This window comes from Myotis myotis, unplaced genomic scaffold, assembly GCF_014108235.1.
Source record: "Myotis myotis isolate mMyoMyo1 unplaced genomic scaffold, mMyoMyo1.p scaffold_m19_p_9, whole genome shotgun sequence".
In the NCBI taxonomy this organism is placed as follows: Eukaryota; Metazoa; Chordata; class Mammalia; order Chiroptera; family Vespertilionidae; genus Myotis; species Myotis myotis.
In genome coordinates, this window is record NW_023416401.1 from 26,421,705 (window position 1) to 26,444,579 (window position 22,875).

General features: G+C 44.5%; 1 protein-coding gene and 1 non-coding gene across 3 annotated transcripts in view; one reads left to right on the top strand and one right to left on the bottom strand.

Moving 5' to 3' along the window:
• Window positions 1-13,954: 13,954 nt before the first annotated feature.
• LOC118663854 lies at window positions 13,955-14,056 on the bottom strand. Its single transcript, XR_004970161.1, has one exon. It is a non-coding gene; the product is annotated as a U6 spliceosomal RNA (small nuclear RNA).
• A 3,694-nt stretch (window positions 14,057-17,750) lies between these two features.
• EYA2 (EYA transcriptional coactivator and phosphatase 2) overlaps window positions 17,751-22,875 on the top strand; it is a 211,001-nt gene continuing 205,876 nt past the window's right edge. For both annotated transcript variants that reach the window (XM_036323734.1, XM_036323735.1), the window contains exon 1: window positions 17,751-17,897. The gene's annotated coding sequence lies outside the window, so the exon portion shown is untranslated. The remainder of the gene's footprint in view (window positions 17,898-22,875) is intronic.

The following is a 22,875-nucleotide window of genomic DNA, read 5'->3' on the forward strand; positions in this document are numbered from 1 at the left end:
ACAGTCCCTCCCCAGCTGGCCAACCTCCCGCGTCCCTCCCTGGCCCCGATCATGCAACCTCCCGCATCCCTCCCTGGCCTGCGCTCTCTCGCAATCTGGGAACCCTTGGGGGATGTCAAAGAGCCGGTTTCAGCCTGATCCCACAGGCCAGGCTGAGGGACCACACTGGTGCACTAATTCATACATGGGACCTCTAATATAAAAATATATATAAAGATTGTGTGTGTGTGACCCTGTCTTGCTAGCATGCACTAGAGTAAGAGAGAAATTCTGGCCTATAAGAAGCAAACAGCTATGTGTGAACTGCCTGCCGGGGTCCAACCCCAGTGGGTCCAGGGGTCCCCAAAGGTGTGGATGGAGTCGGCGAAGAAGGAATGACACAGAGACAGCGTTCAGTTGATCAGCAGCCCAGCCAGGATCTCTAGCCAGGATCTCCAGCCAAGTTCTGGTCTGGATCTCCAGAGAGGTTCTGCTTAGGATCTCCAGCCAGGTTCTGTGTCCATGTTCTCTTGCTAGGTTCTCCAGCCAGGTTCTGTAGCCATGTTCCCTCGCTAGGTTCTCCAGCCAGGTTCAGTCATCAGGTTCTAGTCAGGTTCTCTTGCCAATTTCTGTAGTCAGGTTCAGTCCAGGATCTTTTGCCATGTTCTCTCCAGCGAAGTTCTTCTGTCTCTAGAGAACGTTCTGTGTAGGTTCTGTGCCTAGGTTCCGTCTCTCAAGCTCTGTGTTCTGAGTTCTGTATTCTAAGTTCTGTCCCTTGCTGTCTTGTTGCATCTGTATTTATACCAGTTGATTCAATCCTATCAATCTCTATTACAAAGGTTAGGGCGTTTCTTATCTTCATTCCAGGGAGTAAAGATTATGTAGCTTAAGCACAATTGTTCGTAGTTAAAGTGATTAATTACCCGCCTGGCACTTAGTTAAGAGGTTTTATTCCCTCCCTAACTTCAGGGGAAAATCCCTACCTGGGGAAACAACCTTTCTCAGAGACCTTGGTTAAAACACATAGTGCCAAGAAGGTGAGCAAACATATTAAGAACAGTATGCCATATATGCCAGGTCCCTTGAAACAGCAAGCATGGACCGGCTCCCGGCAGTTTGGACCGCCCATGGCGAGAGGACCACGTGGCAGGAAAGTGCAGGCAGCCTCTGGGATCTTAGGGTGGCCTCCAGCCGATGTCCCTTAAGGAGCTGGGTCCTCAGTCATTCAGCCACAGGAAATGAATGGTGCCAACAACCCGAATGAGAATGGGAGTGGGTCCTCCCCTAGTTGGTAAGCCTCCAGGTGAAAGCACAGCCAGGCCATACCGTGACAGCAGCCTGGGGAGACAGGCACAGAGGGCCCAGTGAAGGGCCTGGACTCCTGACCCACGGAAATGGTGAGTTAATAAACAGATGTTGTTTTAAGCCACTTAATTTGTAATCATTTGTTCCATAGCAATAGAAAACTAATACAAAATTCATTTGTGTGGACTTTTACAAAATGTGTCTAATCACAGAGTCTTAATGCTCAGAGAGACTTTAGTCCAACCCCTTCATTTTGCAGAGGAGCAATTGGGAATCAGAAATGGGAACAGTCACAGAGCAAACTAATGATAAAGCCGGGAACTTGGAATCCTGGGAAACAGATTTTGTCAAAAACTTCTAAAAATAGGATGATAGCTAGCATTGCATTGTGTGCCAGGTCTGTGCTATGTGATTTGCATATATTATTTCTTTTAACCTAAAATAATTTCTCTTTTTAAAGTGATAGGTTTTGTAATTTATTCTATTTACTTTTGTTCATCCTCACCCAAGGATATTTTTCCATTGATATTTAGAGAGTGGAAGGGAAGGGGAGAGAAAGAGAGAGAGAAACATCATTGTGAGAGTGACACATCGATTGTTTGCCTCCCACACACACCCCGACTAGGGACAGTGTCTGCACCGAGGTACATGCCCTTGACCAGAATCAAACCCAGTACCCTTCAGTCCATAGGCCAACGCTCTATCCACTTAGCCACACTGGCTAGAGCTACAATTTATTTTTAATTACCCCTTAATACATTACCATCATTTTAAAAAATCAAAAAAACATTTAAACTGAACTTTCCCTTGATTCTGCTTCTATCTTTCCTCGAAAATCAATCCCCTTCTCTTTAAGTAACCATTGGTATTAGTTTTAGGTATACATTTCCAGAATATATGGAGGGGGTGTAAGAGGGAGGGAGAGTTGTGTTTTGTGAGATTTTTTTTTTTTTACATAAATGGGACCATATTTTACATATTGGTTTTGTAATTCCTTTTCCTTTAGTGATATATCCTGGGGATATATAATTTTATGAACATACACCTCTATTTCATCTTCACCTGAGGATATTTTTCCCATTGATTTTGAGAGAGAGTAAAAGGGAGAGGGAGAAATAGAAAGAGAGAAATATTCCTGATTTTTAATGAAGTTGAGCATCTTTTAAAATGTTTATTGATCATTTCTACTTCATGGCTTATTAATTGCATATTCATACTTTTTATTCACTATTATACTGCATTGTTTGTCATTTTCTTAGTGATTTATAGGAACTCTTGATAAATGTATTCTAAACTATTAATAGTATATCTGCCTTATATTTAGCGAATGTTTCTTCTAAACTGTTCCTTGTTTTTTAATTTGAAATTTGTTTTGGTGATGGGAGAGGGGTAAGAACTAACCTTTCCCAATGGGGAGCCAACTGTTCCCACAGCGTTAAGCAGTACGCGCTTTCCCCACTGAGCAGAACGAATCTGCATAAATACATGTTTGCGCCTAAACCCCACAGTCTCTTACATTGACTCTTTATGCCAACACTTTTCCATTTTAATTATTATAACTCCACTGTCTGTTTTGATATCTGGAAAGGCAATTTGTTATTCATTTTCAAGATGTTCCTATCAGATATTTCCTCTTTCAAATGAATTATAGAATCAGCTGTGACACGCAGAAAGAATAATGATATGAGTGTCTGTATATGTATATGCATCTGTATGTGTGTATCTGTATGTGATATAGCTCTGCCCACTAAGGGGCCTGAAATCAAAGACCCAACAGTAACATCAGACACACTTGGCACCCAGATCTTAGTTCCTAAAAATTATTTTTCACTAAAAGGAACCAAAGATTTTTGGAGAAATGGCTAATAACAATACTGGGTCAAGACAAGTAGAAGATGAACCTAAACATCTCCTTTTGACAGAAAGGAAGGGAGTGGTCAAAGGATGGTGGGGACATAGACACAGAAGCCAGCATGGTAGAAGCTCTACTAGCCCTGTCTGGAACAGCGTGGACATCAAAATAAATAAAACAGTAATGGATTATATCCACTGAATAAAAGAATAAAAATAAATAGGTCAATAAATTGAAAGTTTGATGAGGAGCAGGACATGCACATAGTCTCAAAGTATATCCCCACAAAATGCTTATTAATTACAAGGGAGAAGAGTAACTTGATAATGGAGAAGCCTGGCATACGCCACCTTAGTTATTAGAATTAATATCACCATCAGTGGGACAAATTGAAAACATGTGCTGCAAAAACATACCATTGCTTCCATGGTATTCTTGCCAAAGATACATAATCTAAATCTAAGCATGAGAAAACATCAGATTAATCTAAATGAGGGATATTCTTCATGTAACTGGTATGTTAATAGTATATTATTTAATGCATAATAATATAATATTATGATATACTAGAGGCACGGTGCATGAATTCATGCACCAGTGGGGTCCCTTGGCCTGGCCTGCGGGATAGGGCCAAAACCATCTCTCTGACATCCCCTGAGGGGTCGCAGATTGTGAGAGGGTGCAGGTCAGGCTGAGGGATAATCGGGGCCAGGGAGGGACACAGGAGGTTGGCCAGCTGGGGAGGGACTGCAGGAGGGCTCCAGGGCATGTCTGGCCTGTCTCGCTCAGTCCCAATTGGCCAGACCCCAGCAGCAAGCTAACTTACTAGTTGGAGCATCTGCCCCCTGGTGGTCAGTGCACATCATAGTGAGCAGTTGAGCAGCTGTAACATTCATTAGCATATTATGCTTTGATTGGTTGAACGGATGACCAGACACTTAGCATATTAGGCTTTTATTATGTAGGATAGTATTATACATGTTATATATTAGAATATATAGTTGTTTTCTTTTTACATGTTTTATATGGATATGTTTTCTTTTTTTTTCTTTTTTTTAAATATATTTTATTGATTTTTTACAGAGAGGAAGGGAGAGAGACAGAGAGTTAGAAACATCGATCAGCTGCCTCCTGCACATCTCCCACTGGGGATATGCCCGCAACCCAGGCACATGCCCTTGACCGGAATTGAACCCGGGACCCCTCAGTCCGCAGGCCGACGCTCCATCCACTGAGCCAAACCGGTTTCGGCGATATGTTTTCTTTTTTAAGATATAAATCTTTCCAGAACTTTTTAATATACAAAAGTTTTATACAGTTCTGTGAATATTTACAAATATGTGTGTACACATGTATTCTTTTTTAAATATGTAAACACTGTCACTCATACCGTTTATAACATTCTACAAACTAGATTTTCCTCATATAAAGAATCACCTCCTTCTCAAGTACTTTCAAATATGGATACGGGAGGTCAGTTAGCCATTTCTCTTTGATTGCCATTTATTTCCATCCTTTTACTCTTATACACAAGGCTCAATGAACATCTTGCCTATGCTCATTGTAGACTACTTTATGCATTTCTCTAGAAAGAATATGGGTAATAGAATTCCTGGGTAACACTTTAGAGTTCAATAGGTATTTCCAAATTTCCCTTGATAATCGTCACACCAATTCATGCTTACAAGGAATGTTTCCCAAGAGAAATCACAATGCACACAAAATTCAATGACTTGTAGAGTTTCATGGCGAATGTGATCGACACTGATAGCTGTCACTCAGTACATGTTCTCCATTCCTACCACAGTGATGCAGTATTTAGCTTGGCTTTGTCTGTCTGCTTAGATAAAGTCTACATTTCCCATTCTCCCATGCAGCTAAGCATGGTCACATCATTAGGTCAAGAGGACGTGAATGGAGGCAATTTCTGGGCAGTTCCTTTGGGAGAAAGGAGTGAGCCCAACAGCTCTTCCCCTTTCCTGCTGACTGGAATGCAGATGTGGTGGCTGGAGTTAGAGCAGCCACATTGGACTATAAAATGGGAGCCACTTGTTGATGATGGCAGAGCAATAGAACAGAAGGACCTTGGCTCCTAGATGATTGTGGAGCCACCCAACCAGCCATCAATCAACTACCCAGATTTTTTTTTAAATCCTCACTAGAGGATATTTTTCCATTGATTTTTAGAAAGAGTGGAAGGGAGAGGGAGAGACAGAGAGAAACACTGATATGAGAGAGACACATCAATTGGTTGCCTTCGGCATGCCCCAGACCAGGGCCAGGAGCCTGCAACCAAGGTCTGTGCCCTTGACCGGAATCGAACATGGGACCCTTCAGTCTGCAGGCCAATGCTCTATCCACTGAGCCAAACCAGCTAGGGCACCTACCCAGACTTTCAAATGAGGGGGTAAAAGGGTCAAATAAAAGCTACTTTTGAGAGATGTCTGCTTGTAACAGCAACCAAATTGATATCCTAAATAACACAGTCACTGAATGCTGAAAGGGAGTTATCTGGTAAAGAAAGAAATTATGTCAAATTGGGGATATCATAAAAATATTGTTTTATTTTATATCTCCCCAGTAATTCTGTGAGAAGGGAAGTTAATATACTGGCATTTAGGAGCCATTAATGTTGTAGGTTGTTAAAAATGCTTATTGTGAGACTGTTTTATTCCGCTGGGGGATTTTCTACACTGCGGGAGAGGGCAGGCCAAGGGATTCAGCTCTGCTGAGGGAACCAGGGGAAAATGTTGTCCAAACCAACTGGGGTTTTGGCAATGAATGCACATTTGTTCACCAGTTTAGCATTTGTTTAGATTCCACTGTTTTGAAAAATTAAGTGGCTCAGTAATTTGAATTTGTTCCTAAGCCCAGTGTAACGAGTGACCTTTCTTCTCCTCAGGTCACTGAAAAGAATTTTCTTGTGTTTGTGGCTAATTCCTCCATGGCAGAGGCCCAAATAAGGGGACAGGAGAGACGCTTAGGTGAAAAATAAACACGGGATGAGAGAAGGATCCTGGATTTCCTGTGGCTCATTCTGTTTTCAGTCATCCACTCTGTCTTTTGAGAGTTTGGACAGGGTTTGTATGAGAATAAGCTGTACACAAATTCTAGGAAATAATTTGGAATTACTAACATGACAATTTCCCAAACCTAGTTTTCTGGCTTGAGTTTTTAAGTTTTCTTTTCAAATCTATTGTTCTAATTCTAAGACTAGAAGAACCAAAATCAGCCATTGTTTTTAAGGAAGTCATTGATTAATATTTGGCCCCACTTATAAGCTTAGCTAATTCAGTGCCTTTAAACATTTTAAACTGCTTTTTCTAAAGTTGATATTCTGGATTTTCTTTGCAAGCCTTCAAATGTCCAATTTCTACTTACTTCATCTATTCTTATGGATCTAAAAAATCACATTTATACAGTAACTCTGTTCTCTTCAGCATTCCAACGATTGCATATAAACTTAGTAAGACTTTCATTTTAAAATTGCATGTTTAAGCAATGATTCAATTACATTTTAAGTTATACTCAACAAATCTGACCAATATGTTACTCAAATAGTCCTATATCTCTTACACATAAGCCTCTTAAAATATGTAAATTACTAAATATGATCAGCTTCCTTCTTAACAAAAATAGTAATATCATGATTTTTGACCCTGTCAAAGTCTTCCACATTTATTTCTACATTTTATCTCAAAATATGCGCACTGATAACTTTTCTTTGTACATTTCTATAATTAACTCTATATGTTCCTGGGTGTAAAGATGCTTACCTTCTAGGGATATTATAACCTTCAGGTGGTTGAGGCTGCTTCTAACTCAACTCTTCACCTGGGTCTGTGGATAGAATTCAGGGGCGTCTGTAAATGTGGATGGGAAAAAAGGATATTTATTTTCACCAACTTCTTTTTTTTTTAATTAAATCTTTATTGTTCAGATTATTACATTTGTTCCTCTTTTTCCCCCCATAACTCCCCTCCTCCCAGTTCCCGCCCCACCCTCTGCCCTCACTCCCCACCCACTGTCCTCATCCATAGGTGCACGATTTTTGTCCAGTCTCTTCCCGCATCTCCCACACCCCTTTCCCCCGCAAGAATAGTCAGTTCATTCCCTTTCTATGTCCCTAATTCTATTATAATCAACAGTTCATTCTGTTCATCAGATTATTTATTCACTTGATTCTTAGATTCACTTGTTGATAGATGCATGTTTGTTGTTCATAATTTGTATCTTTACCTTTTTCTTCCTCTTCCTCTTCTTAAAGGATACCTTTCAGCATTTCATATAATCCTGGTTTGGTGGTGATGAACTCCTTTAGCTTTTCCTTATCTGTGAAGCTCTTTATCTGACCTTCAATTCTGAATGATAGCTTTGCTGGATAAAGTAATCTTGGTTGTAGGTTCTTGGTATTCATCACTTTGAATATTTCTTGCCACTCCCTTCTGGCCTGCAAAGTTTCTTTCTTTTTTTTTTTTTTTTAAATATATTTTGTTGGTTTTTTAAAGAGAGGAAGGGAGAGAGACAGAGAGTTAGAAACATCGATGAGAGAGAAACATCGATCAGCTGCCTCCTGCACATCTCCTACTGGGGATATGCCCACAACCCAGGTACATGCCCTTGACCGGAATCGAACCTGGGACCTTTCAGTCCGCAGGCTGACGCTCTATCCACTGAGCCGAACCGGTTTCGGCCTGCAAAGTTTCTGTTGAGAAATCAGCTGACAGTCGTATGGGTATTCCCTTGTAGGTAACTGAGTTTCTTTCTCTTGCTGTTTTTAAGATTCTCTCTTTATCTTTTGCTCTTGGCATTTTAATTATGATGTGTCTTGGTGTGGTCCTCTTTGGATTCCTTTTGTTTGGGGTTCTCCGCGCTTCTTGGACCTGTAAGTCCATTTCTTTCACCAGGTGGGGGAAGTTTTCTGTCATTATTTCTTCAAATAGGTTTTCAATATCTTGCTCTCTCTCATCTTCTGGCACCCCTATAATTCTGATGTTGGTACGCTTGAAGCTGTCCCAGAGGCTCCTTACACTATCCTCGCATTTTTGGATTCTTTTTTCATTTTGCTTTTCCGGTTGGGTTCACCAGCATTCCCTTCAAATATGAATGTGGCAACAAACCACAGTAGCATTAGCAGGACCTGTGACCTTGTCCTTAATACAAATCACAGGTATTTTCATATCATATTACGGTTGTTACAAATATCCTAAAATATCTTTTATATTCAATATTATTTCCAAGTTATGGAAGCTATTAGGCCTGTTGCTAGATCTTATTTATTTAATCTATATATATAAAACCCTAATATGCAAATAGACTGAACAGCGGAACCAAACAACTGGTTGCTATTACGTGTGCTGACCACCAGGGGGCGCTTGTGAAACATGGTGAGCATCAGCAGCAGGTGGCAGAGTGCAGACCATGGTGAGCATTGTCAGCAGCAGAATGGTGGAGCAGGTGAGCAGGGGCTCCAGACCAAGGCGGGCGCTGGCTGCTGTCATCAGGGTGAGCCTCTGGTGGTTATTGAAAATTCTTTATTCCCTCGTGCCGTGGTCCCACCGGTTGCTCATACCTGCTGCTGGCGCCAGCCCTGCTCGCACCCACTGCAGGCACCTGGCACCAGTCCTGATTGTTCAGCGCTGTCAGTGGGTGTGAGCAGCAGCTGCCAGCCCTAATCGCCCCTGAGGGCTTCTCCACCTCCCCCTGCTCCTGAGGGGCAATCAGGGCAACAGCCGCCTCTTGCACCTGCTGCTGGCACTGGCCCCCAATCGCTCTGCACCATCAGCAGGTGTGAGTGGGGCCAGCGCTGTCAGTGCATGGGAACCGAGGCAGCAGGGCCATGGCGAGAGGGGCCGGGCAGGGGCGCAGAGGATGGGCAGGGACCCACCCCTGTGCCCACCACAGCCTCATGGCCCACAGTTCCTTTCAAGGTGCACGAATTCATGCACTGGGCCCCTGCTGTATTAATAAAGAAATTCATGACGAGTGCCCTCGGTGGTCCCAGATCTGCGTCTTGCTTCAACAGTGTTTGGATGGAACAGACCCAGGGAGGCCCCTTCTTCCAGCCTCAGGCCTCTCTCCTGCGTCTCATCCAGTCACCATCTTCAGAATCACCTCCAGGACCAGCCAACACACAGGTTTTTTTCCTACCTTAACTCCTTATTGCCGAAAAACCATGAGCTCCCAAATTTGGCAGAATTATTCCACTGAGGTGGAGGCTGCAGTCAACCGCCTGGCCAGCCTGCATCTGCCGGGCGCCTGCACCTACCTCTCTCTGGGCTTCTGTTTCCACCCTGACAACGTGGCTCTCGAGGGCGGGGGCCACTTCTTCTGTGAGTTGGGGGAGAAGTGCAGGGCGCTGAGTGTCTCTTAAAGTTGCAAAACCAGCGCAGTGGCCACCTTCTCTTCCAGGACGTGCTGAAGCCTCCCCAAGATGAGTGGGCAAAACTCAGGATGCCATGGCAGCCGCCTGGCCTTGGAGAGGAACCTGAACCAGGCCCTTTGGGAGCTGCAGGCCCTGGGTTCTACCCGCGCAGCCCCTCATCCCGCAGAATCACTTTCGGGTGAGGAGGTGAAACTCATCAAGAAGATGGGCCACACCTAACATCCGCAGCTGCCGGCCCCAGGCTGGGCTGGGTGAGTATCCCTTGGAAAGGCTCACCCTCCAGCACGACTAGGAGCCTTTGGAGCCCAGAGGCCTTTGCGAGGCCCCTCTGCAACCCCTGTGTCTGGCTTTTACCTGAGCCTCTCCCTGAAACTACTAGCCATTCTTTTAACCACCCTGAAGCCCTCTCCCACGCATTGGACCAAATGAAACAAAAAAGCTTTTTGCAGAAAAAAAAAAGGAAATTCATGACTATAATACAATATTTTAATATTTTTTGAGGTTTAATTGAAGCATAATAAACTGGAAGTTTTTAAAGTGTTAAATTTTATCATTTTTTACATATATATCATGAAGCCATCCCCACAATCAAGGCACTAAACTTTTCCCCACCCCCAACATTTCTTTGTGCCCCTCTATAACCCACCCTTCTACCACACCCACCCATGGGTGACCATTGCTTTGTTTTCTGTCACTATAAATGAGTTTGCATTTTTGAGAATTTTACATAAATGAAATCATGCATTATGATTCTTGGGGAAGGAAGGGAGGGTTGAGGGAGTCTTCTCACTCATCATCATGATTTTGACATTCATGCTGAGTGTATATCGCTTTTATTCCTTTTTATTGCAGAGTAGTAACCCATTGTATAGATCTACCACAATTTGTTTATCATTTACCTGCTGATGAACAATTGCAATGTTTCTAATTTTTAGCTGTTACAAATAAACTTGCTATTAACATTTATATACAAATCTTTGTGCTGACTTATGTTTTCCTTTCTCTTGGGTGTCAAATGGCTGGGTCATATGGTAGGGGAATTTTTAACTTTTTAAGAAACTGCCAAACTATTTTCCAAATTGGTTGTACCATTTTATATTCCCACCAGTAGCAAATGAGAGGCTAGTTGCTCCACATCCTTGTCAACACTTGCTACATTCAGTCTTTGTAATTTTAGCCAATCTAATGGATATAATGGTATTTCATTATAGTTTAATTTGCACTTTCCTGATGACTGATGATGTTGAGCATCTTTTATGTGCCTATTGGCCATTTGTATATCTTCCTTTTTGAAGCAATGGTTCAAAATTTTTGCCCTTTTAAAACATTGAGTTATTTGTTGTATTACTATTGAGTTGTAAAATATGTTCATATATTTGTTATACATTTCTTATATGTTTTTATATATGTCTGATAGATGTTTTGCATTTCTCCGAGTCTATAGCTTGCCTTTTATTTTCTCAATTTTGTCTTTTAACAAGCAAAAGTTTTAAATTATGTTGAAGTCTAATTTATCAATGTTTTCTTTCATGGTTTGTACTTTTTGTGTTATAAGAAACCTTAACCTACGCCAAGGTTTCAACAATTTTCTCCCATGTTATTTTCTAGGAAGTTTATGGTTTTAGGCTTTACCTTTAGGCCTGTAATTCATTCTGGGTTAATTTTTGTGTATTACATGAGGTAAGAATCTATGATAATATTTTTCTTATCGATATTCAGTTTTCCCACCATGTGTACATTACATGCATTTTTGTGTATTTAGCAACATTGTTTTCAGATGATGTCCTTAGACTTCACCAAACTGCCAAAGAGGTCCCTGGCACATCTTTTAGAGATTCCAGCAAAGTAGAGATAAGAAACTGCAGACATCCAGGAAAAGTGTTTTCAATATCCATGTAGGAATCCATCGTATCATCCCATGGGTTTGGGGAGACCATTTCTCAGTATGATGAGGTTGCATAACAACCAGCGATTTGGTTCAGGGCACTCAAGGATTGTCAGAGATGTGGATGAGATCCCCTGAACCATAACGGGAACTGTTACGGCAATTTCATAATGGCAAGAAGGGCTGCTCACAGCCCCTGATCTACTCATGAAAGTTTGCAACTGTCTCCCATGTGATGACTTGATTAAATTTGAGACGTCTTTGCTTCTCAGGACATATCTACTAGTAAATCATTCTGCTTAGGCAGGGTGGCTATCTGTCCTTGTTTGCCTGGGACAGTCCTGGTTTATGCTTTATTATTAACAGTATCCCTTTCACTCGCAAAATGTTTCACTCTCCAAAGGTCTCTAGATCTTTGGTTAACGGAGAGCTCAGATTTGGGGCCCACTTGAACCTGCGGCTAGATGGGGAAGGGCTGAACAAAGAAGCGACAGCACCGGCCCATGCTTCTGTCACCAGAGAGAGCAGCCCTGAGTCCTGTCCTCCAGCCCTCCTCCTGCAGCCAGTCAATTTAGTTCCTCCCCATATGTCCCTGGCACTTTTTGAGCTGCTAACCTGGCACTGGAGCTTAGAGCAAATGAGTCTGTGAGCAAATGAGTCAATTGGCAAACTCCTCAACAGGAATGCTTGGGACTACGGCGGCCCTCCACCTCCCTGGGGTGCAATCCTGGCTGTCTTTGGCAGTCAGATGTTATGGGGACTCCTGACTTCCTGGTTCTGGTGCCCCTGGCTGGGGAGCCCAGTGTGGGGCTGGATCCCTCGCTCCTCAGGGGTACTTCTGCAGTCAAGACCTCCCTCAGGTTTCTTAACCGCCACACTTGGGTATGGGACCAGCCCATTTCACATCTCTGCCCCTCCCACCAGTCTCAGGGTGGCTTCTTCTTTATATCCTTAGTTACAGGACTTCTGTTTAGCTAGACTTCAGGTGGTTCTCAAGGAAGTTGTTCTCGAATTTAGTTGTCATTTTGATGTGGTCATGGGAGGAGGTTAGCACAGTGTTTACCTACTCTGCCATCTTGACCTTGAGGGAATTCTGTAATCTCTTCGAATACTCCCTATGTCTCCAGGGCACAACTTCTTTTAGAATTTAGAACACTACGGGTTGGATTCTGGAAACCTCTGATGTCTCTCAGTCAGTGTTTCCAAGATCATTCCTCTGAAGACCAGTCAGCTTTGTTCACCATCAAAGATAATATTCAACTAAAAGCAAAAAGAAAATGTATTTAAAAGCCATCCTATATGCTTTTTCTCCTTAAGGAAAAAAGGAAGCAAAAAGTGGCATGTCTTGGAAGGAAATGCCAAAGAGGTGAGGGGTAGAAATTCTGGGGATTGATATTGAAAAGCCAGCCTGACCCCAGCTTGGCTGAAAGAATCTGCTTGGAGTGGTATGAGTGCTCTTCACATACAGATCTATCGGAAAGTTGTTCATAACTATAGGATCTGGGCAGTTGCATAAAGGCTGTTGTTCCATGTTGGATTTTACCATCAACCGGCAAGAGCTTTATCTCATTCTCCTCTCATTTGGCAACTTCTGTTGCCTCCTAACTAGTCCCTGAGGGAAGAATGGACTTTAGCCATCTGGGTTACTCTCCATTCCCCATCTTTGAGTCCTCAAGCTCTTTGCTGAAGAACAAATAGAAAGAGAGAGCATAAAAGAAAAAGAGAAGAAAACCTTGACCTTATCTTGAGCTCTTTGTGGTTCTTCAAAAGAATGAGTTTCGGAGTCACCTTTATTCCTTTTTATTTGTTTTAGGGTAGGCAGTAGAGGAAATTAGAAAGGGCAGCGTGACTGTGGTCATTTTGGGCAAGAGCAAGAGCCATATCCTTTCATTTCTATTTTGTCTTCATTCGTCCACTATTGATTGAGTTCCTCCCTGTGTACCAGGCACTGTTCTAGGCACTGGGGCATAGCCATGAGCAAAACAGGCAAGTCCTTGCTCACATGGAGCTGATATCTGGTGGGAGAGACAGACAGTGAACAGATAACCATGTGTGATGTAGTGTTGTGGAGTGATAAATGCACATGCTGGCTGAGGATGCTGCTTTGGACAGAGTGGTCCAAAGAACCTGTCTGGGCGGAGACATATGAGCAGAGACCTGAGTGGAGTGAAGGTGAAATCCATGGGACTGTGTCTGTAGGGTGGTGTGGGCCGAGGGACAGCATGTGTGGGTGTCTGGAAGGTCCCTCTCTATATGGGAATAAGTGTCTCCCACTGGACATTAGTGATCCTGCAATTCTGATGCTCTGCCTAAACATATGCCCAGGAGTTGATTTCCTGTGATTTTAAGTGGAAAAAAATGATAATGTATGATCCGTCAACCCAAGCCCCCAAATACTTTCCTACAATGAAAGTAAATACTTAAAATGCTTTACAAGTACCCGCAGGAGAAAGCTGTGAGGCATGAAGTTGGGGATGGGATCTTTCACCTCCTTTTTCATACTGAGTTTCTATGCATACTTGGTCTTGTTTCTTTTCAATTCATCTATAAAAATATGGAACGCTTCACAGATGTGTGTGTCATCCTTGCACGGCGGCCATGCTGATCTTTGTTCCATTCCACTTTTAGGATATGCTATTGAACTGAGTGCAACACGCTTACCTTTCAAGAACAGAGAGTTAGAAAGGCACTGATGGAATTGATCACATCTTCTGCTTTGCACTGGCTGCCAGGAAGCTCAGCAGCTAATTCTCAGTCCACCACGGACGAGTGTTCAGGACCTCCTCGCCCACATTTTGTGTGCAAACCTCACCCTTTGCTTTCACCTCTTTTCCTCCCCGTGTTCCTTCACTGGTTTTCTTGTGTTCTTTTCCCTGTTGCCATATATATGTTTTTGCATGCTGCCTCAAATCTGTTTTGAAAAGAGCCAATCCTTAAATAAAAGAATGTTTAAAATGGAGCGCTCTTTCTGTAGCTCCATTCTCTGCACACCGGGAAAGAAATGTATATAGAAGTAAAGCATGATTTGGCATGGAGAATGCATACGTGTGCTTGTGAGACGTGCGTATGCATGTTGGATACATTGTGAAGTTTGTAGTGTTCAAGGGTAGGCTGGTCTTCTGGCTTCAGAGGGCATTTACTTGGAAGACTCTCGGGGGAAAAAAGTGTTTTATTCCAGGGTAGGCGTGTCTGTGGTCTACCCTCCAAAGAATCTGCTTCATGGTTTAGCATTTTCAGTTTTTGTCTGGGATTATGATGCTGGTCATTATAAAATGAGCCCAAATACTTAACAAGAAGAAATCAAGGGAAAGAAAGAGATGGGAAGGGGGCACCCCTACCTAGGAAGGTGGATGGATTTCCATGTCTTGAGGAAGAATTGAGAGACTGAAGTCTTATCTCAGCTTCTCCCTCATCTGCTGTGATTCTGGGGTCAAGTCCCTATTCTTCCAAAGACAAGGCGTCTCACTCTCTCTCTGCTCCACACTGGAATCACCAGGGGAGCTTTAAAAAATACGGATGCCTCGGTCCCTCCCCGAGTCTGGTTTAATTGGTCTGGGGTGGGGCCCCAGGATGGGGACTTTTAAAAGCTGCCCTGGAGATTGTAATGTGCAGCCGGGGTTGAGAACCACTGCCCTAAGAGAAGGAAAAATAAAACTAATAAGCACCTGCCTCCTGGAGATCTCTCAGGGGACTTCGGGGTGTGGTTGTGATGTATGAGATAATGAGCCAGTAAAAAAATGGTTGGGCGGAAACCCATTGACCCTTTGTATTCCATAGAGCACCCTTAGTTAACAAGTGATCTTCAGCATTGTCCCCATGATCTGCAAAGAAACACATTTCCCATCCTGACCCAGTATTCTCTCTCTCTCTCTCTCTCTCTCTCTCTCTCTCTCTCTCTCTCTCTCTCTCTGTCTGTCTCTCTCTCTCTCTCACACACACACACACACACACACACACTTACTCTTATTGCATGCAATTCATTTGGTATTTTCTATTCCAGTCTCTTCCATTCTATTCCTTCAAGGGGAAAAAAAGTTCTGCCTACTAACACTCTTTAAACAACATTATATTAAGGTTCATGGGCCAAAATAAATTAAACACCTCGGGAGAGCATTAAGGCGCTCCATTGATAATGACTTGGAGCTTTTTGCAAAGGTGTGCTGGGAAGTGAAGTTGCATGTACAGTCATAATATTTGTTGAGCAATTGCTAGTGCCAGTAATAGTCATAGTAGAAAGTGTTTTACGAGCATGCTCTCAGTGAATTGTCACAATAAAAACACAAGATGAGTACTGTTATCTTCATGTAGAGGTGAGGAAATCAAGGCCAAGTGCCTATGTCCATGTTGCATCCAGAAAGCAGAAGAATCATTTTTACCCAGAAGCAGCAGGTCTAACCCTCACCTGGCTCGCGGGAGAACAACGGTGCTTACTGAATACATTTGCTTGTCTGAAATTTTGGGAGTAGAAAGAGGTTGGAATAAGCTATGACCAGAGGTGGATCCAGGTACGTGGGGCCTGCTGCATACACAATTTGGGGGTCTTATTTAAGAAAAAGAATACAAAATTATGAGTCCAAAATTAAGGGACAAAAGTAAATATTTCTTGGAATTAAAAGAAATCACAACAAATTCAGATTTTAAGAAGCTGAAAGATACCACACACATCACAAAGTCTCAAATCAACTTTCCCTTCGCTGGATCCCCAGAATGCCAGTGGCCAGTTCACCCCACCCTACTCAAGGTCAAGTGCTCTAGTGGGAATCTACGTGGAAAGAGATGGTGGTTTCTGCTGATTGCTGTTAAGTGTCAAAAGCAAACGATTTTTATTAATCTTACATGAACAAGTGACCATGTGAACACATTTCTAGGCCGCTACCCAGGCCTTAGAAAGGGGCCCAGCAAGCCAGGGGGCAGGAGCTTAAGTTTCATCAGCTTCCCAGTGACCCTACAACAGGCTCTATGTCATTATCTCAAAATCAAGAGCTCTGGAGTCAGCTGGACCTGAATTTCAGCCCTGGCTCAGCTGCTTTCTGCCTTCTTTGAACGTAGCCTTGATCATTTGTAAAAGGGGCATGCTAGCAGCTTCCACCTTTCAGTCTCTTTGGGAGACTAAAGGAAATAAAGAAGGGCAGGGCTTAGAGTTGCCAGATTTAGCAAATAAAAATAAGACACTCAGTTAAATTTAACTTCAGAGAAGCAGCGAATACTTTTTTGGCGTATGTACCACCTATTGCATAGGACATACTTATACTACAACTCATTCCTTGTTTCTGTGAAATCCAGATTCATCGGGGCATCCTGTAATCTATTGAGCTTAACCAGTGGCAGTGATCGGTATTGTTGGCAGTGGTCGAAGCATCCTGTTGGCAGTGCTTGATTGGCAGTGATTGAGGCCTCCTGAGTGTCCCACAACAGGGTTCGTAGACATTAGAAAGCGGGTGTGAGGGAGAAAAATGCCACATAGACTCTGCTCAAGACAGTTTATTGTGGGGAAGATTGAAAGAGGTGGCCGTGAGAGGATAAGTAAGTGGGTGCCTGAATTTGGGGGGGTGTACAGGGGATTGTACCACTGACTTTGGGTAAGCCAATTAAGTTTAGGGACCTCAGTTTCCCTGTGTGTAAAATGGGGGCAAGGAGATCCCTGAACTCTCCTCCCGCAGATAGCACCAGCAATGGAGCTTTCTCATAATGCAGGTGCCGCCTCCTCAGAGAGGTCTTCCCTGACTACACTGGCTAAGATCACTGTCCCCTTGCCACAGCACATAATTTCCCCCTCCACAGTAATTATTATAACTTTCTGAAATGGTCTTGATTCTGTACTTGTTTATGGTCTGTGTCCCCATGTGAATGTAAGTTGCAGGAGGGCAAAAAACCCGAGTCCACCTTGATTTAGTGGACTCTCCCAGGTGCTGCCATGTACACTGAATGACTAGGTGGATGAATGAATGAATGAATGAATGAATGAATGAATGAATGAATGAATGAATTCAGTGTAATTGTGGAGGTTCCTTCCAAGCAATCTTTCCTTTCTCAGGGGCCGCGCCTGGGTTGCAGAGGGAGGAGGTGTGGGGTGTCGGTGGGTGGGGAGGAGCTGGGCCCTCGCCTCCCTTCAGGACCCGCAGGAGCGAGCGCGCTCCGCTGGGCTGCAGGCGCTGAGAGCCGCGCGGCGCCAGCTGCAGGGCCGGAGCCCCGCGCCGCGTCCAGGCGCCGGAGGTGTGTACCCGCCAAGCCCAGCGCCGCGCCTCGGCTCCCCCACGCGCCCACGCACCGGCGCGGGGACCCGGGCGGGGGCAGAGGGAGGGCCCGGCCCAGGGAGGGGAAGGGGCCGGTCCTCCCGGAGCCAGCAGCCGCGGCAGCCCAGGAGGCGGAGGCGGAGGCAGTGGCGGCGGCAGAGGCGGCAACGTGCCCGCCGCAGTCGCCCGCCGCTTCGGACCCGCGCCCGCCGGTCCGCCAGCCCGCACCGCGCCGGGGCGCTCTCTCCACTGCGCGCGGTGAGTACCTCCAGCGGCGCCCACCCCGGGCCGCCCGCGGGGTTCGCCGGGCCGGGGTCGCCGCGGACCCCCTCGCCTGGCGCCTCTCTGCAGCACTTGCCCAGCCTGGGCCTCCGCAGCTGTCGGGGTGCTCGGGGGCGCACGGGTCCATCGGGGCTCCCAGGCCTGAGGAGGTACCGGGGCAGCCGGGACGGTGGACAGATCCTCTCCGAGAAAGTCCGTCCCAGGTTCCGGGCCTCGGCTTCCCCGTGCGCTTGGGGAGCAACGACCCTGAAGTTTGCTCTCCCGCGCGGGACAAGTGCATGTCGCGCAGGCGGTGTGGACGCGTCTGGACGGACTGCGTTCGGGTAGTTTGATGGCCCGGGTGGTTCTCGGAAGGGGCGCTCCCGCAATCGGACCGAGGAGGCACCGGGAGCCCGAACCCAGCTCACGCCCTCGGGCGCTCTTCACGCGGTAACCGAGGAGCAGTCGCTGGGATCCGGGCCGGGGCCGGAACGGCACACTGAGCCTCCTGGAGGCTCCGTTTCTTTCTTAAAGTTCCTCTGCGCTCGGCCTGCGCTGGTCCAGCCCTCCCGGCTCTGTAAGGGAGCGGGCGTCCTGGCGCTGGCTGCAGTTGGAGTTGAAACTTAGAACACTTTGCTTCCAAAGGATGCTTAGAAGGAGGCGAGGGTTTTGTTGTAATGGGAGAAAGTAGAGAATGGAATTGTTTTCCAGTCCTCCGTCTGGAGGTTAAAAGGCCGGGCTAGCCCTAGCTCCTTAAGTATATTTCCTGCCCCCAAATAAATAGTTTGTAAGCTCAAAGAATGCTAGGAAAGCTTGACTGGTAAAAATACAAATACCCGCGTCACAAAATCCTCAATGCGCATTTCTCAGCTGTTGAAAGTGGGGCGCCTTGGCGGTGCAAGGTCCCTGTCACCCCCCCAGTGAAGCCTCCTCAATAAGTGACAAGCGTGCACGAGGCTGCATTCTGAATTAGTTTATTTTTCCAAAAAACACAAGACCAATGCCGTATTTTTATGGATGCTATTTTCCTTTCTTCCCCTTTCCCCGAAATGCTACGTAATCTTTAATTACTTTTTTTTTTTTATAACGCTGAGGTATAAATCACTCCTGGTGGAGGTACCTTTTAATTACGAGGTGCAGTGGAATGAGTGAATATCAGAATGGGGAGTTGTTCGCCAGAGCGGAGGGGGGTAGAATGATTTACAAACATCAAATAAGAATCTGAGTGCTGAATTATGTTTGAGTTAGGGAGCTCCCTTGCAAAGGAAATTATGACCAGCGGACAGTTGTTGTGTTTCAAACCGAATGTATTAATTTCACGAGCCCTTCCTTTCTTGCTTGAGTGAAATTTCTGCTACCAGGGTAATGCGCTCTGAGCTAGTAGCCAGCCCTGTTACCCTTCGATGCCCCACTTGGGGGAAGAGAGAGAGGAACCTCCTGTAAAAAATAATCTTTGTGAAAAAAATCTTTCAGGCAACTTCACCCACTTATTCCCCACTTTTCTCTCCTTTTAAACCCCTTAAGCTTTATAGTTGCTTGTATTTAGACATCCTCAGACTAAGGAAAGTTAATACAATTTTTATGTAACAAATTAGGATGGCTTGAATCTTGCTTTTGACTACCTATAAATGGTGTTTGTATTCATAATGTCCTTTACTTTGAAAGAAACTCCAAATTTTGTAATTTCAACCAGTGCTTGGTAGATTTGAGAGGAGCTGAACTTTTTCTTAATGAGTTCATTTGTCTCATACATAGTTAATAGTTACTCCATTCTTCTCCTGCAACTTAGGCTTCACGATATTATTATTTTCTCTTAAAGGAATTAGCATTTTTCCTCCATCTTGAAATAGCTCATCTAGTACAGTGGCTGTGGGTATGAGAAAACTCTGTAAATACATAAATCTCTTTCCCAAATCTTAAGTCACTAAAGAAAGTTAAAATTAAAAACAAAAACAAAGATGTTATCCAATGCTTTGGGATTTTTTTAGACAACAGATGCTTTAATCACTTACATTTTAGAATCTTCTTTTCATGTCTTTTGTGTTGTATTGAACATAAAAAAAGAGATATGATTTGTTGTCTTCTTATAGGATTACCATTTGGCAAAAAACACCCAAGACACACTGTTTCAAATCAGCGGTATTGCTTCTGCTCTAAATTGCATGTAAGAGATTGCAAGCCCTGTTCCAGACGGATAAATTGATAAAGTGCTAGCTGCTGCTGGGAGAACGAAAAAGTCCTCAGCAAAACCGCCCTTGGTGCAGTGAAGTACATTTTGCATTAGGTCTGAGCAAGCTATTGAGATCCCAGCAGCTTGGGGAAAAGTACACGCAGTCCAAGCACGTCCACTTTAAGGCGTTTTTGGTTCCCCCATGACAAGATGACTCCTTTCCCACAAAGAAGAAACCGTTTCCTTATTTTTTTTCAGTTACTTTTCCAAAGATAACTTGTGTCCGGTGCAGGAGACCCGAGTTACGCAGAAATCCAACCATAACCGGCTCGGAACAAGGACTCCTTCTCGCTCCTTCTACCAGATGTTTTTTAGGTGTCCTCAGCTGGAATGCCCAGTTTGAAACTAATTAGGCCAGCAATAAACTCCTTGTATAATAAAATCGCAGGCCGTTATGGTGTATAAGTGGGGTCCCCAGCAGCTCGTGACAGATGCCGAGAGAGAGCCCGGGGCTGTCAGGAGCAAATGAAGGGAGTGGAGATATCTTGTTTCGATATTTGCTTGTCCCTAAATATCCACGGACACCATGAGAAAAGCATTAGCCTCTATGAGAGGACGGGTGGAAGTTACAACTGGGGTAAGGTTTTGTCTTGGCTGGGCAGGCCTCCTTCATGCAAAAATGCCTGGGGAAGAAGTAAAAGGGTCAGCATTTAAATTGCATGTAAGAGATTGCATGCAGTGGCCACAGGTCAGAGGTGCATGTGGTGTGTGTCTGAGCGTTGAGTGGTGTGTGTGTGTGTGTGTGTGTGTGTGTGTGTGTGTGTGTAGGCTGGGTGAGAAGACAGGAATTCCTCAGGAGAGAGGGGAACCTTCTCCCCCAAAGATTTTATATGAAGGAGGAATTCGCCTAATTATGTAGTGCTTATCTGTGGAGTTTGTGGACGTGAAGTGGCTGGTTATTCGGTTACCTCCAAAGGCTGAACCCTCTGACTCTTGCCAAGTCTGGTTTTGTTAGTGGAAGGAAACTTCTCTCCCAGCTAGCTGCTCTGCAAAAGGAGTTGGTGGACTCTACTCAAAAGGAATCTCTTTACAGAGAATTAACCCCACAGTTGAGAAAACACAGCCTGTTGACAGAAAACACACACATACACACTCACACACACTTCCCACCTTCCTCCCTGATCCCCATCCCCCAATATCATAACAGCTTTCTTAATAGCCCCCTCCCCCCAATCAATTTGGCAGTTCAAACAGTCCCAAACACACAAGACAAAAAGAAGATTCTGGTAGGGAAACAATTAGCTGAGAGACAATGCTTCATTTTGGCTGTTTGAAGACCTTAACTGGCCTAATGGTGTTTGGCTGACACCTCTTCTAATCCGAGGATGGCCCCTCATTCAGGTGGCAAGTACTTTGTGTAACTGGCTCAGACCCACTGGTCTCCTTGTAAATGAATCAGAAGGGCAGGGACTTTGTTCTTTACTGTGTGTGATTTAAAATCAATTTCAAGATATGAAAGTATCTGCCAGGTTGTCTTTAGGGGGAAAAGGATGAAAAAAGCCACAATCTCTTAAATTTTACTTTTGCTGCCTCTTTTTTCTCCTTTTTGCTCATTTTCATCGTACTGGTGCCTTTGCCATTTCTCTCCATTTGCAAATCATATCCTTGTGTTAATGATCATGATGAAAGTAGCTACCACCTAACTGAGCACTTGTATGCCAGGCCTGAGGGCGACTCTGAGACGTGTTTTTAGGATGGGTTCTCACAACAACCCTTTGAGTTGGGTATTCATTATGTCATTACTATTCCAACTTTGTTAGCGAGAAAATTGAGTCTCAAGTCCAGTTGACTCGTGAGAGGCCACAGAGTAAGTGAAACCAGAATCTAGGCCTTCAGACCTTGGCCTTCGCCATGTGCTATGAACGTTTGGCACAAAGAACATTTATGCCCTCATTCCCCTTGCAGAGAGATGCTGATTTTGGATGGTTTTAATTGCATTGGAGCACAATTATGATTTTTCTTACATGTTTTTATTGATTTCAGAGAGGAAGGGAGAGGGAGAGACAGATAGAAACATCAACGATGAGAGAGGAATCATTGATCGGCTGCCTCCTGCACACCCCACACTGGAGATTGATCCTGCAACCCGGGCATGTGCCCTGACCAGGAATCGAACCATGACCTCCTGAACCATGACCTCCTGGTTCATAGGTTGATGCTCAACCATTGAGCCACGCTGGCCGGGTGAGCACAATTATTTTCTGATGCTGCCCTGAAATTCTTTGTTGTTGTTTTAAAACAGGAAAAAAAAATCATATTATTTAGAGAACACAACTATAAGCCTTTGTGAGTCGTGATATTTAGCAGGTTGTGTGTGTGTGTGGTTCTGTAAAGGAAAATGACTGTTTATTTACAAGGGCTAATTTGATTTGTTCCTTCGATACTATAACACCACACATTTCAGTTCCTAAAAAGAGTCAATAAATTTATCGGCAGTGGCAAGGCCCTAAAATGTTACGGGAGGCAGCCCAAATTGAGTTTGCTGGAAGGTGCTAGATTGCTATGGGGTGGGTTGTTGTTTGAGGGTTAGATTATAAACATTTGGAGAGCGAAGAATAATTTGGAACAGGTGGTCCCAAGAGTCAGGTAACTGGAAAAAATTTCTCTTTGCCACTTGGAGGGTTAAGGGAGGCCATGGGTTGCCTGAATCAGGGACAGGCGGGCTGAGGGTCGGGGGGCACTTCGAGGGCCCCCACCGTGGCACGCAGCCTGGCAGGATGGATGAGAGGGTCTCTGCACACGTCC